A 22,065-nucleotide genomic window follows, 5' to 3' on the forward strand; every position below is an offset into this window, starting at 1 on the left:
AGAGGTAAGATATTTCTTTTGTAAAGTTGTCCTCAGTTCCACAGTAGGCATTTAGGTAACTTTGTATCCTTTTTTCTGGCTCAGCGGGAAGAAAATTTTACCACAAAGGAAACCTGATTTTATGCATGTTTGCCTTAATTTAGATGGGGTTCTCAATACCACAGTAGCCTGTTTAGTTTGGCTGTGAATAATGTGAAACAGATAGCTTTCATTTTATTTCAAGCTGAAATTTATAATGTTTTCTTAGTAGCTCTTTTTTAGCACAAGAGATATTTTGAATTCTAGGACCCCAACTTCAAACATTCTTGCTTGTTAATTTTAAAAATACTTTCGAAAATATGTGAAAAAGGCAGAATGTCTAATTCAAATGCAAACTCTTAAAAAAGACAAGGGGAATAAATATCAAACAAGCAGATCTGTCTAGCTCAAATTTAGTGCTGTCTAACTCAGGCTTCATGTTTTACATTGGAGGAAAAAACCTAAAGGGAGAAGGGACAGGGAGAGAAGAGATCACAAAAATATGCTTTTAAATTCAGAGACAAACATAGAATATAAATGTCATTTGAACATCGGTTAAAATTGGAATTGTTTTTAATGTTTCCTGGTGAAGGGGATAGGGAATTGGACAAATCTACTTTTGAATAAAAATTCTATCTTAATTATGTGAATTGGGATTATAATGAAAACATTTCATTCTTATATTATCTTTTATTTTTGAGTAGTCTTTCTGTTATTGCAAAATCTTCTACCATGTGTCAAGGTGGTATATTAGTTTTAGTTCCTAAAGCAAGAAGTGATTTATGTAAGAGATGAACCTTATACACACATTGGCTAGTGCTCATGAGGAGTGAGGGAGTTACAAAAACGGACATCATCTTATTCCTTCTAAAACATAATGGCAGAGGATTTTCAGGATCTGATTGATCATGCAATCAGCACTTATTTAATGTTTATTAATTACCAGGCACTATATTAACTAACAAGTCAAAAACAATCCCTTCTTTTAAGACACTCAAATTCTACATAATTAGGTATATTTTAGGATGTATACAGAGTGACTAAAAATAATCTCAAAAGAGAAGGCACTAGCAACTGGAAAATGCAGTAAAGAGGTCCACTGTAGAAGACCAAATTGAATCATGAAGGACAGGAAACTAAGAATCAGAGGTCAGGAAGAAAAGCATTCCAGTTATACAGAGAGAGGAGATGCATTGTCTTTGTTGTGTTGTGTTGTGTTGTGAGTGTGTGTGTGTGTGTGTGTGTGTGTGTAGCAGCAAGTAGACTAACATGATAGATTATAGAATGAGTGAATGAGAGTAAAGAAGAAAGATAGGATGCATCCAGGATGTAAACGGTTTTAATTGAGAAAATATTTTATATATGATTCATCAGTACTCACAGGGAGTCATTTCAGTTTATCTAGTTGGGAAATGTACACAATGAGAATCTTATATTTTAGGGAAATCTCTCAATTAGTTGAATAGAAAATGGATTGGAGTAGGGGAAATGAGATCAATTTAAAAAGTATGCAATATTCCAGGATCTGTACAGTAAGATACCTATGTGAGTACAGAGAATGGGACATATACATATATGCAAGACAAGATATGAAGGTAAAATGAGAAGGTTTTGCAACAGATTAAATGTGTGCAATGAATGATAGTGAAAGATTATTATTAAATAACCAACTATTGGGGAAATCCAGATTTGTTTCCCTTTCTTGGTTCTCATTCTCTACATGGTCAAACCAGCATCTGAAATATGTTTTGATTTTAGACCTAATGATATATTTCTCTATCTAAAGACCAATATAGTTAACTAAGTCTAATCATCAGGTTAGATGGAAAAAATGGAATATGATTTTTGATAGTTGCTTTGGCTGGAAAACTACCAAAGCAACTATCAAAAGACATATTCCAAGTTTTAGAAGGGTTGAGATTTGTTCAGTATGCATACAAACAAATTACCAGTGTTTGATAGTCATATATTCAAGAATGCAAACAAACTCTCCCATCTACTAACTATTTAGTTTCACATTCCTTGGTCAAAAATATATAATGATATGGGGAAAATGATCACAGAAAAGAAATACGCATTTATATAAACACCTTTGTGTGCCAGCAATAGTGGTGAATATTTTTAAGACAAATATTATTTCATTTGACGCTCACACCAATCCAGAAAGTTAATTGTCATTATCATCTCCATTTTAGAGATAAGGAAACTGAACCAAAAAGAGATAAAAATGATTTCCCAAAGATCATGCAGCTAGTAGCTGAAGTCACACTTGATCTTAAGACTTCCTGATTCTAGACCTGGAATTTTATTGTGTTCCATGTTTCTCCTTCTTTAATCAGGAAATTTCAATGTACTGCTTCTTTAAGGGGAACATCAAGTTAAAATTGGTAGAGAATGTATATTAGGAAGGCTCCCAGCCTTCCCAGTCCTCTCTTCCACAAAGACTGTATTTTTATTTATTTTTTAATGGATATGGCACTTTCTTGAGAATGGCCTGGAAATTTTTGATTTGAAAAATTCCTAATATTTGTTTTTTCCACATAGGATTTCTAAATTATCTATCAGACTCTGATTGTAATGCTGTCAAATTGTTCTTCAAAATGCCTTTTACCAGGAAAAGTCTCATTTTCCCTTGTTTTCTTCAGATTAGTATCTGAAGTGTGCAAGCATGAATATGTCATGTTTTATTTTACAGAGACCAGAATTTAATTTCTGTTAAATAGAAATGGAATCCATCACAAACTAGGCAAAAATGAGCAAAGATTTAATGGAAAGAAATAAAATGAAAAAATGTTTTGTTCTCATAAGTTTAATGTTTAGTTAAATCCTAGCCTGTTAGTGGCTTTATCTGATGAACACATCTTCTCAGGTTATTTTCCAAGGATTTAATAAAAATGTGAAGCTTTCATTTACTACTTAAAAACTAAATAAAATTGGGATTCATAGTAGAACTAAAGTTAATATCTAAACTCCTGTTCACAACATTCAAGAGAATGATTCTTATTTATTCTATGGATAGGACTGATAATTAATTTTCTCCTTTTTTGGTTATTTATTAAGGAATTCTAAGGAAAATTAGATTTTTCTTTCTTGTGTCATTTGTGTGACAGATATTGCTTACAAACTAATTTATTAGTCCCAAAAGAATGCAGAACCTAGAAAAGTTAAAGGAGTCTGCTAATATTTTTGTCATAGTATCTTCTTTGTTAGTTCACATACTATACTTTCAGGGTTATATTTGCATGAAGTTAAATATACAGTGCTTTCTGAAAAATAACTTCATAGTAGAAAAATAAGGTGTATTTAAGAAATCATAATTTCAATCACCATCACATGTTATAAGCTTAGAAATATAATTTCCCAGTTGTGCACTAAAAAGGAGGACTGAATTTGGAATCAAAGGACCAGGGTTCAGACAAGATTTCATTTTTTAACTTTAAATCATTGATTCTCTGTAAATGGATTTGTGATTCTTGCACATATTTGTGTTTTGGTGCAGGAGGAAAGGGACAAGTTGAAATAGTTAAAAATAATCAAATGCTTCAGAGCAAAGTTATTTTTTTTCTTATCCAGCTCAGGGCAGAAAGACAGATAAAGTAGTCTGTAGATTCTGCACATAGCATCTGGTCAAGAACAGTCAGGTACAATATTCTCACATAGGGAGAAGCTGTATGTTAAAGAAAGAAAGAATCCAGCAAATTAGGGCCTAAACTTTTGTAAAGTGTAGGAACAGGTGTAAAGTACTTTTGTCTCTTATTATCTAGTTCTAGGCCTTAGATTCAGGTATAACTGAAGAAGATAATTTCCCCTAGAGGCGAAATTTAAATTCTAATCTTTTTTGATGATAGAAAAATCCTAAATATCACATTTCAAGAAACCATAAAAGAAAACTGCCAAAATTTCTTAAAACCTGGGGCAAAGTAGAAATAAAGGCAATCAGCAGGTCATATTCTAAAAGCAAAACCCCAAAATGAAAACCCTCATGGGCATTATAACCAAAAAAGTATTTCAGTTAAAGAAAAATTACTATAAGCATCCAGAATATATTCAAATACAAAAGATTCACAATGAACATTAAAATGTTTTAGCATTTTATACTATAAAGAAGCAGAAAGTTTACAATAAGCAGACAATAAATAATTGGTTTAAATTCAAGAAAAATTTATCCAACAAGGATTACTGTGGAAAATGGACCTTTAATCAAAATAGAGAACTTCCAAGTATATCTGATGAAATAAAATGGGATTTGTGTAGAAATTTTTAAGTTCAAATTCAGGAGTCCAGAGAAGGATAAAAAGCTAAATATAAGAAAACAATCACATGATACTAAATAAGGCGAAGTTGCTTTCATTCATGTTTGGGAAGATGGTACCTATTTGCAGGGTGGAGATTCTAATGAAACAGAGGCCTTGGCAGTGGTTTATATTTCCTAATAAGCTAAAAAGAGAAAGGAAAATGAAGAGGGGTAAAAAGGGAAAGGAATAGGGAAAATAGATTGATAATGCACAAGTACAAGTCTATCATAAATAATGAGAAAAAAGGTGGATTGGCACCAATACTGATACGAAATTATCAAAGGAAGGAAGAATACATATATGTACAGTTGGATACAGAAATATATTTTAGTAAACGGTAACAGAAGGAATATAAAAGAAGGCAGTTCGAAGCAGGGTAGAGAAATAAAAGGGAAACTAGATTTAGGGAAGTATTATTCCTAACCAAAACATATTATAAGTAAGGATGTACAAAAATATTAACATCAGCTCTTTCTATCATGGAAAAGAATTGGAAACTAAAAATTTGCCCATCAATCAGGTTATATACCATAACCTGAAAAATTTATGGTATATAAATGTGACAGAATATTGTTGTGCTATAAAAATGATGGAGAAAATTATAAAAACAAACACAAACTAGAAAATCTCATATGAACTAATGGATAATTATTAGAACCAAATAAATAATCTTTACAAGGAAAGCAGTAATGTAAAGAGAAAAATTTTGAAAGATTTAATAATTCTGGTCAATAGAGGCCTAATGATTTTAAAGACTAAGGATGAATAAGCTATCCACTTCCTGATAGGAGTGAAAGATTCAGAGTGAATTGTAAGATTTTTTTTTCTTTAGTGAAACATACAGAAATTTATTTTTCTTGAGTATACATATTTTAACAAGTTTGTTTAGTTTGTCTTTCTTAATTGAGACTAGAGGAGAGAAATAAGTCTTGCTAAATTAAATGAATGCATAAAATAAAATTGCTTCCCAATTTGGAAGTGAGGATTTAATTGAACATAACATCTCTCTCTCACCAAGTGTAGGAAAAAGTTACACTGAATTTATTTGCCTAGATTTTACAAACCTGAAATATGTTTATGAAGACTTTACTCAAAGGAGAATTTAATTGATTTTTCATGTTAATGTCATAGTAATATTGTTTCCCCATTTCCGCATCGTTTCCCCCTTTCTTACCACAAACCTATTCCCATTACACAAATGTATCAATTATGAGTTTGTATGAGTTTGAAACAATTTAAAATTTGACATGTAAAGATATGGCTAAATCAATATGACATATATATATATATATATATATATATATATATATATATATATATATATATATATATATATATATATGTATATATGATACATGTCTGACTTTGTTGTTTCAATATATATATACATGTGTACATATACATATTTGCATATATACATGTCTACACACAGACATATGAATATATACACATGTACAAATACAGATAGGTATCTATATAAAGTTCTATTTACTGTACCACATAGCTGGCAGATATATCATAATAAATGCACAAGGGAAATGAAAACCGTTATTAGATTTGTTAACTTTCAAGATAAAAGTGTCCTATACTCTTTAATGTACAGCGAATTGTTTTCAAAACCTGCAAGAAGACATATATATGTGTATGGTATGTGTATGTGTACATATATATATATATATATATATATATATATATATATATATATATATATAATCACACACATACATACATGTGTGTGTATTTGTACGTGTGTATATATTCATACGTCTATGTGGAGATAATCTGTTGTATACATATCTGTGTACATGCACAGATAACAGTGGGGAAAGGGAGGGAGGATATATAATACATAAAATAGAGGGTCAGCTTGAAAGTGAGGAAATTCTTGGATAAAGTGATTTTTCTCTGACAGAAACTAGTGGCAAAATATGGAAATATCACTTATTCTCTCACTACACTTGGAAAAGCTAATACAAATATTTATAAGCAAATTGTACTGATAGTAATGGTAAAGATTTGGAAATTAAAAGGCTGCACATCAATCAGGACTGCCTAAAAAAGTTATGGCATATAAATATGATGGAATACTATTGTGATGTAAGAAATGATAAAGGAGATAGTCATCAAAAAAATAAAAAAAACTTTGGGGGGAGTAGAACTAATCAACTACATGACCAAAGATCAAAGATCTGATAATTGCTCATAACACTAAAATATTAGTTGAAGTGAACTAGCCCTATCCAGTCTTGGGTATTGGATCCATTTCTTATACAATATCTCTAATATAGCATATTGATTTCTTTAAGGACATAGATTTAGAACCTTTCTCAATAGATTTTGAAGATCTGAAATTATGGTTTATGTGCATGTAATCACATTAATATAGACAATTTAATATTTTGATTCCTATAAGTTTTTATAAAAACATATAATTCACAATTAAGGCTCACTATAAATGTTTTAATCAATATAAATGTATATTTCATAATTGAATTTTTTAATGTTAAATATTATAAATATACCCCTTAAAAGTAAGAGACATCTGTCTTTTTTCAACCTATATGGATACAGTTTCATGAAATATAAAGAAACCATTATTCAGCATCTAGCATTGTCCTTTGTATGTGATGATGATGATATTTATGTTAAAGTGAGAATAATAATTGCAAATTCCAGTCCTCAATGAGACTTTTATTTAAGTAGTTTATTATGGGTGACAGATTCACAAAAGAATCTCATAGTATATATTTAGTTTCTAAGAAAATTATCTTTGTATATGTTTTTACAATGTGCATGTAATATATTATGGGTAAAGAGTGAATATCTTCACATTTCATGTCTAAAGGATACCATTATATTTTATCAGAAAAACCATAGGCCATAATAGAAAGCTAATGATTTTCTTTTTTCTCATTTTGTCTGAGTCAGTGGTTTTATTGGTACTGGGAACTACTGGTAAGAAAAGTTCTTCTATACTGATTAATGATACTTCTACAACCAACAGTCTGTGAGAGTTATGGGACAAGGAAATGTTTAGTAATTTGCCTAGCCCTAACCTCAAGTATGTGTCAAAGATAAACCTATTTTTTCTTATTCAAAGACCAGCTACCTAATTACTCCAATCAGTTATCTCACATTCCTTTTTTAATTTTTGATTTCATTTGGAATGGGTGGATTAGTAGGGGCAAGTTGGGTAAAAGAATGAATAAAATTATATCTTCATAGAGTAAAAAATCAATTCCAATCAATATTTTTGAATGTGATATGTGATAGGTCAATATAAAACATTATTTTAATTCACAATTGCATTTTTATTATCTTTCATCATATAACTTTAAAAAAAGACCAATAATATAATTCAGAACTCTGAAAAGCTCCATTTTGCTTAATAGTTATGTGCCTTTAAGATTTCTCAGTAATTGTGTATCAATAAAATAAATGTGTTTATTTTTAACAAAAATATATATAAAATGATGATTACTTTCATGACTGTGATTAAAGTCCATAATATTCATGTTATTTTGTCATGGAGATGAGATTGAAGAGTAAAATACTTGAAAAATGACATCCTGCTTCCTTGCAGAGTAATACAATTCAATATTGACATTACTGAAGTTGCTTCCCATCTCACTGAACCAGTGTACAGTACAAAGTAATCACATTAATGAGACTCATTTTGCTTCAAGGTAAATTAGTCTTGGTCACCTCAACAATGACTAGTCAACTTCTAGGAAGCCTTACTTTCTGAAATGTTCACTTTCTGCTTACAGATCCAGCTGTGAACTGAATTAACTTTCAAAATGAAGAAAATGGCCTCCACAGCTGGGGAAAGAGAGTTTTTGGCCCACTTGAATAAAGCACAGTTGGTGGAAAGAGGAAATATCATGAATCTCCTTCACTACTTTTGTCTCCCTGTAGGAGGGATCTGAAAGGAAAAAAAAAAATCTAAGGACTATTCTGCATCCCAATGCTTACTCTTGTCAGAACAGATAGGTAGTGCATGTGAAAACCTGTTCTTAAACAAGCTCTGGTCCATGTCATCAATTCACTGTTTTAAGAGGGAGTATTTTTTCAATGAAATGCATTCTAATAGCATGAAAAGGATTATATTTCTAAGTCATCCTTATTTCATTTTTTATTCTAGTGTTTGGAGAGTCTGATTAATGGAATAAGTTGAAATGTATTTCCTAGCCAATCTGAAGAGCTTAACTCCAAAGCAGATTTTGTCTTTTATCCAGTTTCATGCAGTTTTGCTATTTGAGTACCCACAATACATTGAAAAATGGCCAATTCTTTGCCTTAGTGTATCCCGTTTTAAACCCTGTCTTCCTTTACATGCTTTTCCTTTTAAAAAAATGAGTTGGGATTGGTAAATAGTAGATAGTACCTCCATGTTATAGGGTACACTAGAATGTAATTTTTCAAACTCCTCATAGCAATTGAATTTTCTATATTGGCATGGCTTAGTTATGAATTAGGTATCTCCTTGTAGGTTTTGCAAACAATTAGGGGTACTTTTGTCTTGAACAATAACAGTTTTCATTTCCCTAGTGCATTTATTATGATATGTCTGCTAACTATGTGGTACAATAAATAGAACTCTAGGCCTAGTATCAAGAGCAAGTTCAAATCTTGCCTCAGATACATGCTAATTTTGTGATTTTGGAGAGGTCACTTAACTTCTTTCTATATCAGTTTTATCAATTGAGGTGATAATGGTACCTACCTCAAAAGGTTGGTGATGTGGATCAATTGAGACATTTTTAAATCATAGAGCCTCCTGAAAAATAAAGCTTAATGAATACTAATTTCCTTCCTTTTCTCTCCTCTTATATTTTTTTCATGAATAATGTAAATACCTATTATCACGTTTCTATTATAATATCGCCTAGTGATAACTTTTGATTGGTCAAAATTTGAGATTAAAAAAAATTCCCATCCCTCATAAAATAGAAATATACCCACTATGGGTACAGTTATATGGGTATAGCTATGGGACAGATTATTATATTTTGCTTTTCCTCTTGATATTAGGCAATGGAAGAAGAATGCAAATGATATAATTTTCCTAGAAAAAATTTATTTTTCCTTGAGCCTGGGGTTAAGTGACTTGACCAGGATAACATAGCTAGGAAGTGTTAAGTGTCTGAGTTCAGATTTGAACTCCGGTCCTCCTGAATTCAAGGCTGGTGCTCTATCCACTGCGCCACCTAGCTGCCCCCTAGAAAAATGATTTTTTTGCATGTATAACAGTTTTGAGAAAGAAACAGAGAAAAGAGGAGGGAGAGAGAGAGAGAGAGAGAGAGAGAGAGAGAGAGAGAGAGAGAGAGAGAGAGAGAGAGAGAGAGAGAGAGAGAGAGAGAGAGAGAGGAGATGCAGCTTCCCACTAAAGGAAAATTTTCTTTCAGAAGAGTCAGAGATGATTCTTGTCATTAGAAAATTATATTTCTATATTGGATTATTTGCTGTCCAGGGGAAGGGGAGAGAGAAGGGAGGGAGAAAAAAAGTTGGAATACAAGGTTTTACCAAGATGAATATTGAAAACTACCTTTGCATATATTTTGAAATTTAAAAGCCTTAAAAAGAAAAACACTTAAGAAAAAAATAAAATTATGTTTTCATCTAAGGTGACAAATTCATTAGCCCATTTTTAGATTATATGATTCCATTTATATATATATATATATATCATCACTAGAATATAAGAAGGAAATAAGGACTTTGGTTTTTAAAATGTTTTGAAGATTAATTTTTTTTTGTCTTAAGAAGCAACAATGGAATAGAAATATTAGAATAGAGTATTAGAAACTATTGTAACACTAAAGGTGATGATACTTTAGAGGGCATAATATTGAACTTCAAAGACAGGAAATGAATTCAAATGCTGCCTTAGATACTCAGATGCCACAGTACATCAATGACTGTGGGCAAATCACTTAAATTCTCCAAATCATTTTCCTCATGTGTAATATGGGAACAAAAATAGTACTTCATAGTGTTGTTTTAAGTGTCAAAAGTTATCATACATACAGTGCTATATGAACCTATATGTATGTGTATGCTTGCCATTATTATAACATAACAATCACATTAATGGTATTTCAGTGTGTGTGTTTTTTTAAAATAATCTTTGAGATTACTTTAAATTTATATCGACACAACAAGGGTTTAATTGATTGCACACTCCCGCTTTTTAAACCAATGTGATATTGTATAGAGTCCAGGGATTCTCAAACTATGGCCCTCGGGCCAGATGACATTTATGTGGCCAGCTGGATTATGAAAAATGGGCTGAGGGGCAAAGACAGAGTGTGAGCTTTTATTTTTACTATTGTCCGGCCCTCCAACAGTCTAAGGAACAGATAGTGAACTAGCCACTTATTTAAAAAGTTTGAGGACAACTGGATAGACTTAATGGGAGTTAAAATAAAATTAATCCATTAACAACTGGGGGAAATAAATAATGGAGGTAAGTCTCCTACAAATTTAGTGTTACATTATGTAATAATTCATTCTTTCTTTAATTTCATTATTTTACAAACTTATAGCCTTTTACTCTATTCATGCCATAGGGCACATGGTCTTTCCATATGAAAATATGCCCTCAAAAGGAGATACTTTCTTAGATTAGATAAAGTTGATTTAAGAAGTTCATTGTCATGTTTAACATGGTAAATGGCAAATGTGTCTTGAAATGAGATCAAAAGGAACAAAAGAACTTTCACTTAATTTTCTCATTTTTAATATTTGAGGAGGAGTTCCAGGACATTCTTTTAATATCTGAAAGACAAAATTAAGGATCTGGTTCCTTATGAGTGATCCAAAATGGCTACCTGGAAAATTGGGGACACATTTTTAAAGGGAAATTATATTAATTTATGCTATTAGACAGATAAAGGGTTACTCCTACTTTATTATATAAAAGCAGTAATTCTCAAAGAGAAGGCTGGAAAAAAATGAAATTACAAGATGAAATAAGACATGAATAAAATGACAGGGTTAGAGAAGTGCACAAATTAAAAGTATTTAAGCCAAAGGTCTCCAGTCTTATTTCAGTCATGTCATCATCATATATTAAATAATCTATGAATGCAGTTCACATAATTTTTACATAATTAGTTAAGTTTCCCTATAATCATAAAGAATTTTTACAAGATCAGTTATCATTTGCTGATCTTATTATATACTTTTATTTTTGATATTATTGACTTCAGGCCACTGATGTAAATCAAACTGAGTTTTGTTTATTTTTATTGGCTTGGTTTAGCTTGATTTGAGGCTATTTTGCAAGTACCATACTATTTAAAATTCCCACCAGTATATAAAGGGTACAGATCTCAAATTGAGTTTAAATTAGAAGTTGCTGGAATTTGAAGTTCATGCCTACCTATGGGCAAGTGAATTTTCCAGTGTGCATCAAAGGTGCCAGATTGACCTGAAGCACTCTTATCTAGAATATGCACACCATTTGCTCAGAAGACACCATGAAGGAGAATGATTAGATTTATGCTCTCTTAAGTACAGAGGATAAAACTTTGACTAGTTCATGGAAGGGAAGCAGCAGAAAATTAATACCTAAAGAAGTCAGAATTTTATGATAATTAGAACTATTCACAAACAGACCATGATTCATTAAAGCAATGAGCTCTTTCCATTTGAAGGGAGGTGTTGGAGAGGAGTATTTACTATTGAGCTAAGAGTACATATGATGACTTCTCAGGTTCCTCTGATCCCTTACAATTCTGTGAATAAAGTAATTTTAAACTGAATATAATTAAAAGTTTTAAAGTTAAAAACCCCTGTTATTCTGTAAAAAAAATCCCGTTAAATGATTACAGAAATATCTTGAAACTATTTAGCATGAAAAGCAAAATTGTTATTTTATTATCTAACATTAATAGGAATGCTTAAAGAAACACAGAAAACAATAGGAGGATGAAGCAATTCTTTAGCCTATATCCATCAACATATTGTGATTGAAAGGAATTATCAAATTGCCTCACTTAATAAATAGCAACTGAATGGATAAAGTAAACTTGTCTTTGTATATACAGAACCTAGTCCTGCATTGTGAAATAACTATTTTCCCTAGTGAAATTTTGTCTAGTACTCACAGTGAAGGAGTTCAAACTCCAGACATCTTCCTTTGACAGATTTTTGATACTAAAGAATGTATGTAAATATAAAAACAGAAAAATAAAATCTTGGTCCAACAACGTGGAGTCTAAAGAAATCTGGAGAAAGATATAAAATTTAGGAAAACAAAACAAAACAAAACAGAGACTAGTACCACTGTTAATTTTGGATTTTATTTCATCTAAAATTGTTTAATGTAAAAAAAATAATGTGTCTACAAAAAACTTTTTTGTGAAGAAAAAATAAATGTTTTAGTATTTGTACACATTTTTAAATTTGTGTGATTGTGTCCATTTTTTGCTTCACATTGCATTCACTGATAAAACTTAAGGATATATTTTAGAGGCAGGTAATTATATTTTCTTTGTTGAGTCTTCAGAACATTGTGTTTGGGAAAAAAATTGAGAAACACAATCATTTACATAAATGAAGATGCTGCCATCAAGTAAGCAAGCCATTAGAATGATTGACTGCATCTTTGGTTTTTTCATTCAAGGATTTGGAATTATATGATAGAAGCCTAAGAAACATTGTTAAAGTAACAGTTAAACTATTTACATATGTACACTAACTTGATAAGAAATGGAAAAATTCCAAATACACAAATACTGTAGAAACTAAAACCTTTCCCAGAATGCTTTAGATTAATGTTGAATTATTTTTTATTTATTCCAAAGCTAAAGTAGTGTCTTAAAATGATTTTTATGAACAAATGTAAATTTCTTTGTGATAGGTTGGGGCAGAGAAGGTTACTCAGAATTGAGGGAAATTTTAATTTTTTGACAGATGTTTGGTGAAGAAGCCTTCTTGGTTATTACGCTTCATGTTCTTTTATGTATATGCCAAATCAATTTTATAGCAGACTTTTCATCTCTCACTCTGCCAAAGGAAAATATGTAGTTTAAAACTAAACTATCTGTTAAGGAAATGAAAAAGTTACCCAGAGGGCTTCATGGTCTTTGAAAATTAGTGGCTAAAAATTTGCAGATGTCCCATCTGATTTTTAAAATCATTTACAATAAATATAAACAGAAGGATGAAATTTCTCCAGTAAACATGTCATGACAAGTCCATTTGAGTCTTTATTTCTAAAATGAAATATGACATTTTTAGGACTAAATGTGGAAGGGTGATTCTGTCAATTGTTTCTTCAATAAACTTTTTAAAAGAACATTAAGTAAAATCAAGCTATTGCTTAGAAGAAAAATGATACAATTAAGCTTCTGTTTTTGTTTTTTGTTTTTTTTTCCTTCTAACACCTAAAATTCAATTTATTTCTATAGAAAACATGAATGCTTCTTAGTGAACAATTAACATGCTATCAAGAGTAATTTGGCAACATTGCAGTGGATATTATTACATACTTCAGTTGATTTTCTATTGTATCTCACAAATCAAATAATGCATTTTATTTCCCTAATGACTTTTTAAAGGACACATTTAATTAGGTTTTTCAAATTTTTCAAAAGCTAACCTAGGAGGAAAGTATGGAAGCAGAGGTCATGTTATTGATGCTCAATCATAACTGAATATGACTGACAGAAAGTCAGTAATTATTTTCTTCGTTTTTCTAGGGTTTTTTGTTTTGTTTTGTTTTGTTTTCCTTCCCTCCCTCCCTCCCTTCCTTCTTTCCTTTTCTTTGATCTCAATGGGAATTTCACCAAGTAGAAATGGGAGAATAATGGAAATATAGTAAATATAGTAAAATAATGTCTGTATATCCTAATTTTAGCAAATCTGCTAAAGCATATCCAACATAGACCCCGATTTTTTGGAATTTCTCCCAAACACTTTTTAGGTCTTTACTCAAATTAAGTTTAACATTCAAATGCATAAGAAACAACACTGAATTATTCTAGATTGAACTGAAGGTTTTAGAGCTGAAAGGACCCTAGATAGTGCCTCTATTTTATAGATGTTAAATTATTTCAAGTGTTTATGTTTTTCAAATGTTACTTTGCTTCTTAAAATAGCTAATACTTTGCTTAAAACACTTGAGGCACTTATGAAATGCTTCTTATTCCATGAGTACTGGGGCATAACTGTTACTGGGATATTACTTATTGATTCTAAATTCCTCCCATTGTAGGGATTTTATCTTTAAAATTTAAGGCATCTTAAGTTGATCCAGAAAACTATTTCCTTGATGAATTGTCATGTTTTTATTACTATTATTGGAAGGAAAATTATTAGTCAGAAGTGACTTCCTTGGACGTTAGGTATTTCTATATTTATATTATGATGATTAAAAATTTTGAAAGTCACAGTTTCTGGGTAATTTAATCATCTGGTCATATCTTTTAGGGCAAGATCCCTAATGGTAGTGGGTTCATTTTGAAGAGCATGTGATCCTGAGAGGTGGCAATCTACTATGATTGATTAATAATTAATAAAACAGATATTATAATGAGAGGCTATATATTGCAGTGAAAACCTCAGGCACATGACTTGGGTCACCCAAATCTTTGTCATCCAAATCTTTTCCATCTTCTCTTTAATAAAATGGAGTACTTGCCCAGTACATACTTGGGCAAACATAATAAGTAGGTATTTTAACAAAAGAAAGGATCAACATTTCCAGTACATATTTGGGCAAATATAATGATCTGGTAATTAGCCAAACAAGGAATTTATTTTACTATCTGATTAGATCTTGACCAGCCTAAGATTTCCCAGAATTGTTATCATATTGGATGAGAAAAATCTTGCCCTTGATACAATAGTTTTGAAATACAAGAGAGAAATATTAATTTCTCACCATATCTTACAAAAAACACTTTCATGTTCAAAGATGAGAGCTTATTTTCCCCAAATGTGGTATAATCACGAATGAAATTAAAAGATGTATTTTACTTAGGTAAATATTTTTGACCACTACACAAAATATTTCATGGTTCCTAAAGTAATACATATACACATATATGTATATGTATATGCTTACACATTACGTATGTGTGTATATATATATATATATATATATATATATATATATATATATAGGCATACAAACATATACATTTGTGTTATGTCTCTATAGAGATATATATTATATATAGATATATATTATATATAGTGAGAGAAAGACAGAGAGAGAGACAGAGAGAGAAAGAGAAAGTGAAAGTGTGTATGTGTATATATATTCCCTCCCCAGGTTAATTTTAGATAATATAGTATGTGTGTATTTGAATATATATGTATGTGTATGTATATATGTATATATACATATGTATGTGTATATATATGTGTATGTGTGTATATGTATATATATATGCATATGTGTATATATATATATATATATATATATATATATATATATATATATATGGGAGTATGTGTGTAAAATGTACATATGTATATATTTGCAATAATATTCAATGTTTATTCAGATACTATTAGTTCTTTTTCTGGACATATATAGCATTTTTTAATGATAAACCTTCAACATTTTTTGTTGTTGTTGTATTGCTGAGATTAGTTAAGTAATTTATAGCTGATCATCTTATAATATAACTTTTACTTTGTACAAAGTACACTTTATCATCAGCTCATGGAAGTCTTTCCAGGTTTTTTTGGGAGTATCATGCTTATCATATTTTACAGTAAAGAAGTATTCCATCATAATTACATATAACAATTTATTCAGCAATTTCCCAATTGATGGGCATCCCCTCAGAATTTAAAAAGAGCTACTACACATATTTTGTTATGCATGTCCTGACTAGGGGAAAGGATTCTCAACTATATGGATTCATTCCTTTTCCTACTTGGTTTTATGATTTCTCAGCAGTAAATTGTCATAAATAATTGAGTACTCCAAAAGAAAGAGTGGGGTAGAACTGCAAATGATGTGATTATTAAAAAAAAAAAACATATAGGGAAAATAAAAAACAATAATTATGGTATGTGAATGAAGTGTAAGAACAAAAACTGATACACCTATATAGATATAGATCAAAAGTTGTCCTTACTGAGTCCCTTGAAATTAGTCATTGATGTTGGCTCTTATATGATAAATTTTCTATTGAGTTAACAAAATCTTGTAAGTCTGACAATTCATTAAGTGTGGATTTTTTTCATTTAATAGTATACTTAATTGTACTGGAAGTAATATTTTTATCCCCAACTCTAGTTCTTTTGATTGTATATGTATGCTACACACACACACACACACACACACACACACACACACACACACACACACACACATATATAGTATTCTAGGAATCTTTTGATGTAACTGTTGATAGATCTTGGGTGACTCTAACTGTAATTCTAGCACATTTGAGTTGTTATTGTTGTTATTGCTTGTAACATTTTCTCTTTTATCTGGACATTTCAAACTGTATTTTAACTTGTATGATAACTTCCAAGTCGTGATTTTTACTCTCTTTTCTTTCCCCTTTTTTCCTATCACTTCAGGACAGTTTTCTTTACTTATTTCTTGTATTATTACATTAAGATTATTTTATTTATCTTAGCTTTCAGATAGTCCAATGATCCTTATATTTTCACTTCTTAATTTGTTCTTCAGATATCTTTGTTTTTCTTATGTCTTATATCTCTTCTATTTTTTTCATTCTTTATATTTTGTTTATTGTTTCTAGGCTTCTTATAACTTCATTAATTTCCTGTTGCCCAATTCTAATTGCCCATTTTCTTCTTTAAGATTCTGGATCACCTCCACAAATCATCAACCTTTCTATATATTACTGACAAAGGCCAGCAGTAAAATATAGGAAGAGAAATTCCATTTAAAATAATTGTAGACAAAAATAAAATATTTGGGTGTCTACCTGCCAAAAGAAACTGAAGAATTATATGAACACAATTACAAAACACTTCTCACACAAAAAGTCAGATGTAAACAATTGGAAAAAATATTAATCCTCATGGGCAGGCCAACTTATTATAATAAAAATGACAGTTCTTCCTAAATTGGTCTACTTGTTCAGTGTATACCAATCAAACTGCCAAAAATTATTTTATAGAACTAGAAAAATATAACAATATTCATTTGAAAGAACAAAAGGTTAAGAATATCAAGGGAATTAATGAAATTGAAATGCAAAGCATAGTGACTTAACAGCACCAGATCTAAAACTGTATTATAAAGCTGCAGTCATCAAAATCATTTGGTACTGGCTAAGAAATAGAAGATAGATCCCTGGAATAGATTATATGCCCACAACACAATAATCAATGCCTATAGTAATCTAGTATTTGATAAAAATTCCAAATCCAGTTTCTGGGATTAATAACTCACTCTCTGGCAAAAATTGCTGGGAAAATGGAAAATAATATATTAGAAACAGCATAGATCTACATCTCAATTCAAAATAGGTACATGAATAATTAGGAGAGCAAGAGATAATTTATCTATGAAATCTTTGGAGAAAAGTGGAATATATGACCAAAGAAGAACTAGAAAACATTAAGAAAGGCAAAATGGACAATGGTTACATTAAATTACATAACATTGTTGGTGGGATTGTGAAATGATCCAACCATTCTGGAGATCTATCTGGATAGAATTCTTTTTGGGCAGGTAACCATTTAATGTTACTCTTTGAGGTAGAAGAGGCTTTTTTTGGCTTAAATATCCTTCTCCGAAGATGAACCTAGTCTTCCCTACTCCCACAGTAACTTTTTATAGTTGGCTTTGTTCTTGTTTCTTTTATAATTGTCCTGCTCAATTTTAAAATAAAAGCTTTTTAGTGTATTCACCTCTAATCCTGGGGTGTGGAGGTTGGTGCCTCTGGCTTAAGTTCTTTTTTCAGTTCTCCCTTTTGACCTGGAACTCAAAATGAAGAACTTTTTTGCTAGTATAAGTGGCCACAGCCAATAAGCTTCCTTGTCCCACTGTTTCTGTATTCATTGGGAATTTTAAAACTGGGTCTGAGGTCCCTTATCAGCAAAGGTTCTCTCAGTTTTGCCAGACTCAAATCCCTGACCCCCTATACTGTTCAGAAGGTGAAATTTCCCTGTGGTTGGAGCTGAGGTTGCCTCCAAACCCAGATAGCCATAGGAATCTCCAACTGCTATTTCAGTGATTACTCTAGCCAAATTTACTGGCCAAACCCCAACTCTGGGTTATTTATCTGGAAAATGTTTAGTTGTCCCAGGAGTTCCCCTATTCTGCCCCAAATAGTATTTGTTTTTTCATCAATCCAGGTTCACCCTAAGGTGCAATTTTGTTTTGTTGGTGGGGGAAATCTGCAGGGTTAGGGATTTTCTGAGCTACACCATTTTCCAAAAAATCTTCTGAGAGTTTCTATATGCAAAGACTTCGAGAAAAAGATGTATTGATCTCAGGTCATGAAAGAGCTCAGAAAAGATTTCAAAAACCAGTCTGAGAGACACAGAGAAAAAAAATGGGAAGAAAAATAATAGTGATACAAGACAATCATGAAAAATAAGTTGCAAGGTAAGAGTGACCGAAAATACTAAAGAAAATCACGCCTAAAAATCAGACTAGGCCAGTGAGAAGAATGCCTTAAAAAGCAGAATTGGCCAAATGGAAAGAGAGGGGCACAAAAATTACTGCAAAAATCTTCTTCTTAAAATTAGAAAAGGCCATAAAAAAGAGGTATAAAAGCTCACTGAAGAAAATAATTCATTAAAATTATAATAGAGCAAATAAAAACTAATGAGCTTATAACAAATCAAGAAAAAGTTAAAAGCAAAAGAAGGGAAAAAAATAGACGACAGTATGAACTATCTCACTGGAATAACAACTAACCTGGGAAATAGATACAGAAGAGATAATTTATCAATTATTGAACTATCTAAAACATATAATAAAAAATAAAACAAATAATTAAAAAGTACCTGGATGTCATTGTTCAAGAAACTGCTAAGAAAAACTGCTCTGAATTTTTAGAACCAGAGGGTAAAATAGAAATTGAAAGAATTTATCAATCACCTCCTGAAAGAGATCCCAAAAAGAAAACTCTCAGGAATATTATACCTAAATTCTAAGTCATGTAGATATTTCAAGTAACCAGAAACAGTTCAAGTATCATGGAGCCACAATCAGGATAACGTAAGACTTAGCTGCTTCTACAATAAAGGACTGGAGTGCTTGATATGATAATCCAGAGGAAAAAGGTATTAGCATGACACCTAAGAATCATCTATACAGCAAAACTGAGGATAGTCTTCAAGGAGGGGAAAATTGCTATTCAATAAAATAGGGAACTTTCAAGCATTCTTGATGAAAAGAGCAGAGCTGCATAGAAAATTTGACTTTCAAATAGAAGACTCAAGAGAAGCATAAAAAGGTAAATAAGAAAAGGGAAACCATAAGGGATTTAATGAAGTTAAACTGTTTGCATTTATTCATGAGAAGAAGACAGTTATAACTCATAAGAACTTTCTCATTATTAGGGCACTTAGGTATAAAAGATAACAAAGGTGAGAGTTGAATTTAAAGAGACTATATAAAAAAATAATTACAAAAGGAATGACCTAAGAGAAAGGGAGAGGAGGAAATAGAATGGATTAAATTATCTCACATAAGAGTCAAAAAAAAAAAAGCTACAGTGGAGGGAATGAGGTGGGAAGTAAGGGATGGGTGAACCTTACACTCATCAAAATTGGTTCAGACAAATAATAACATAGACCCACAATTGGATATCGAAATCTATTTTACTCTACAAAATAGTAGGAGGGGGAGAGGATAAGACTAGGGGAAGCAGTGATAGAAGAAGGGGCAGATAGGGGAGATATAGACAGAAGCAAAACTCTTTTGGGGAAGGGCAGATTGAAAGAAGAGACAGATTTGAAGGGAAATACAATTAGCAACAGAATATTTGTGAAAGAAAAAATGAATAAAGTCTAAATACTAAATGAAACAAAAAATAAGACTGATTTAATGTCTATATAAAATATCTCAGTAGGATGATTATATCATGAAATTTGATTCAGAGACATTGGTGGCATATTAAAATGATTTAAAATCATTTAATTTGATCATTAAAACAATCAAGTGAGAGATGAGGTACCAACATTAGAGGTCTTGTAGATCTCTACATCATTTAGACTAGAGAGTCTTAATTTGTTTCCATGTATGACCCCTTTTCACTAAAGAAATTTTAATGTGAATCTGGGAATATAAGTAGATAAAATAAAAAGGCAAATCAAACATTTACTGATAATAAATCATAATTTCACAACCATTCCAACCCCAAAAGATGAACTAGGAGACTCAAGACAAGTTTACTGTCAAAAGAAACTCAGATCCTCTCACCAAGAACATTGATCCAAGGCACAGAGAGTAGGCTATATAGATCACATACAAAATCTACTATTTCTGCTTGAAAATTGACTGATTTCTCCTTGTAACTTGGGGCAAGAACCTATGGTTCTAGCCAGGCCCAAATTGCCAAATCTACTCTTAGTTCAAAACTCTTCTCATTTAACTCTGCTCATAACATCCTTTGCAAAATCCACATAATATTATTTATTTTCTTCTCTACTACATATTGTATACATATATGACTAGATTCAAGTAATTTCATCTCAGAGCATCAGGCATCTTGCTAAAGAGTATAAGTTACAGATGTATTGACCATTTGCATATCAAAAGCGAGAGGACAAAGTTCCTCATATTTATAAAATAAATTTGACTAAGAGTAGAACATAAAAGGAGATATAACAGTGAACACTTAAAATAGTAGCAATGAAATCTCAACGAATCAAATATTGAGTGAAAATCAACTTTGCTAAAAGTATCTTTTCCCCCTCCCCTTTTTCCCTTTTATTTGACTAAAAACAAGATAAATTTGATGATTTTCTTCATTCTTAACATTTTAGAGCCTAAAAGAGTCATCTGGATGAAGAAACAGAGAATTCTAGAAAAGAAATAACTTTCCTAAAATAAAGCAGATAGTTAATGAAAGAAATCAAACAAGAAGTAAAACATCTCTTCATATGAACTTTGGAGTTCTTTCCACTAAAATTAATTTTTTGGGCTCACTATAGTTATTACCTTATTCTCATGATTTTTAGAAGCAAACAGGGCTGATAGTCATAGCTTAGAAATAACCATCATTTAAGATTTCCTAGAAGAGGAACCTAGGAAAGTGCCTTATTCCTATTATTACATAATAATTATATCTTTACTCCCATGAGAGTGGTATCAGATAGTTTAGAATTCCTTGAACCTGAGAATTCCTGGCATAGAATTTCCATTGCTATACTTCATGCTATGTTTTTTTTTTTTTTTCTAATATCTCCTAGCTAACTCTCAGTTTACCTCATTTTATAAGTATTGGAAGCTTTCTGCAAATCCCTTTCATAAATGCAAATGGGTAATGCATCTATAACATATTCTCAAGAACATTACCTGAGGGAGCCAAGATGGCGGAGAAGATACACACGACTGTGTAAGCTCCTTTTTTCCCTCACAACCAACTAGATTTAATCAGCCTCAGAAATAGCATTGGACTGATAGAATCCACAAGGACTGGAAGCACGACTTATCAGCTGAAGAGAATCTGGAGTTTCAGCAGGAAAGGTCAGCTCCCAGGGGAGGAAGAAGAGAGGCCAGCGCAGACGGTAGGGTAGTGGCACACTTACACCGGTCACGCTGGGGAGGGCTCTGGGATCAGGGAAT

The sequence above is a fragment of the Sminthopsis crassicaudata genome, chromosome 3, assembly GCF_048593235.1.
Source record: "Sminthopsis crassicaudata isolate SCR6 chromosome 3, ASM4859323v1, whole genome shotgun sequence".
NCBI lineage: Eukaryota > Metazoa > Chordata > Mammalia > Dasyuromorphia > Dasyuridae > Sminthopsis > Sminthopsis crassicaudata.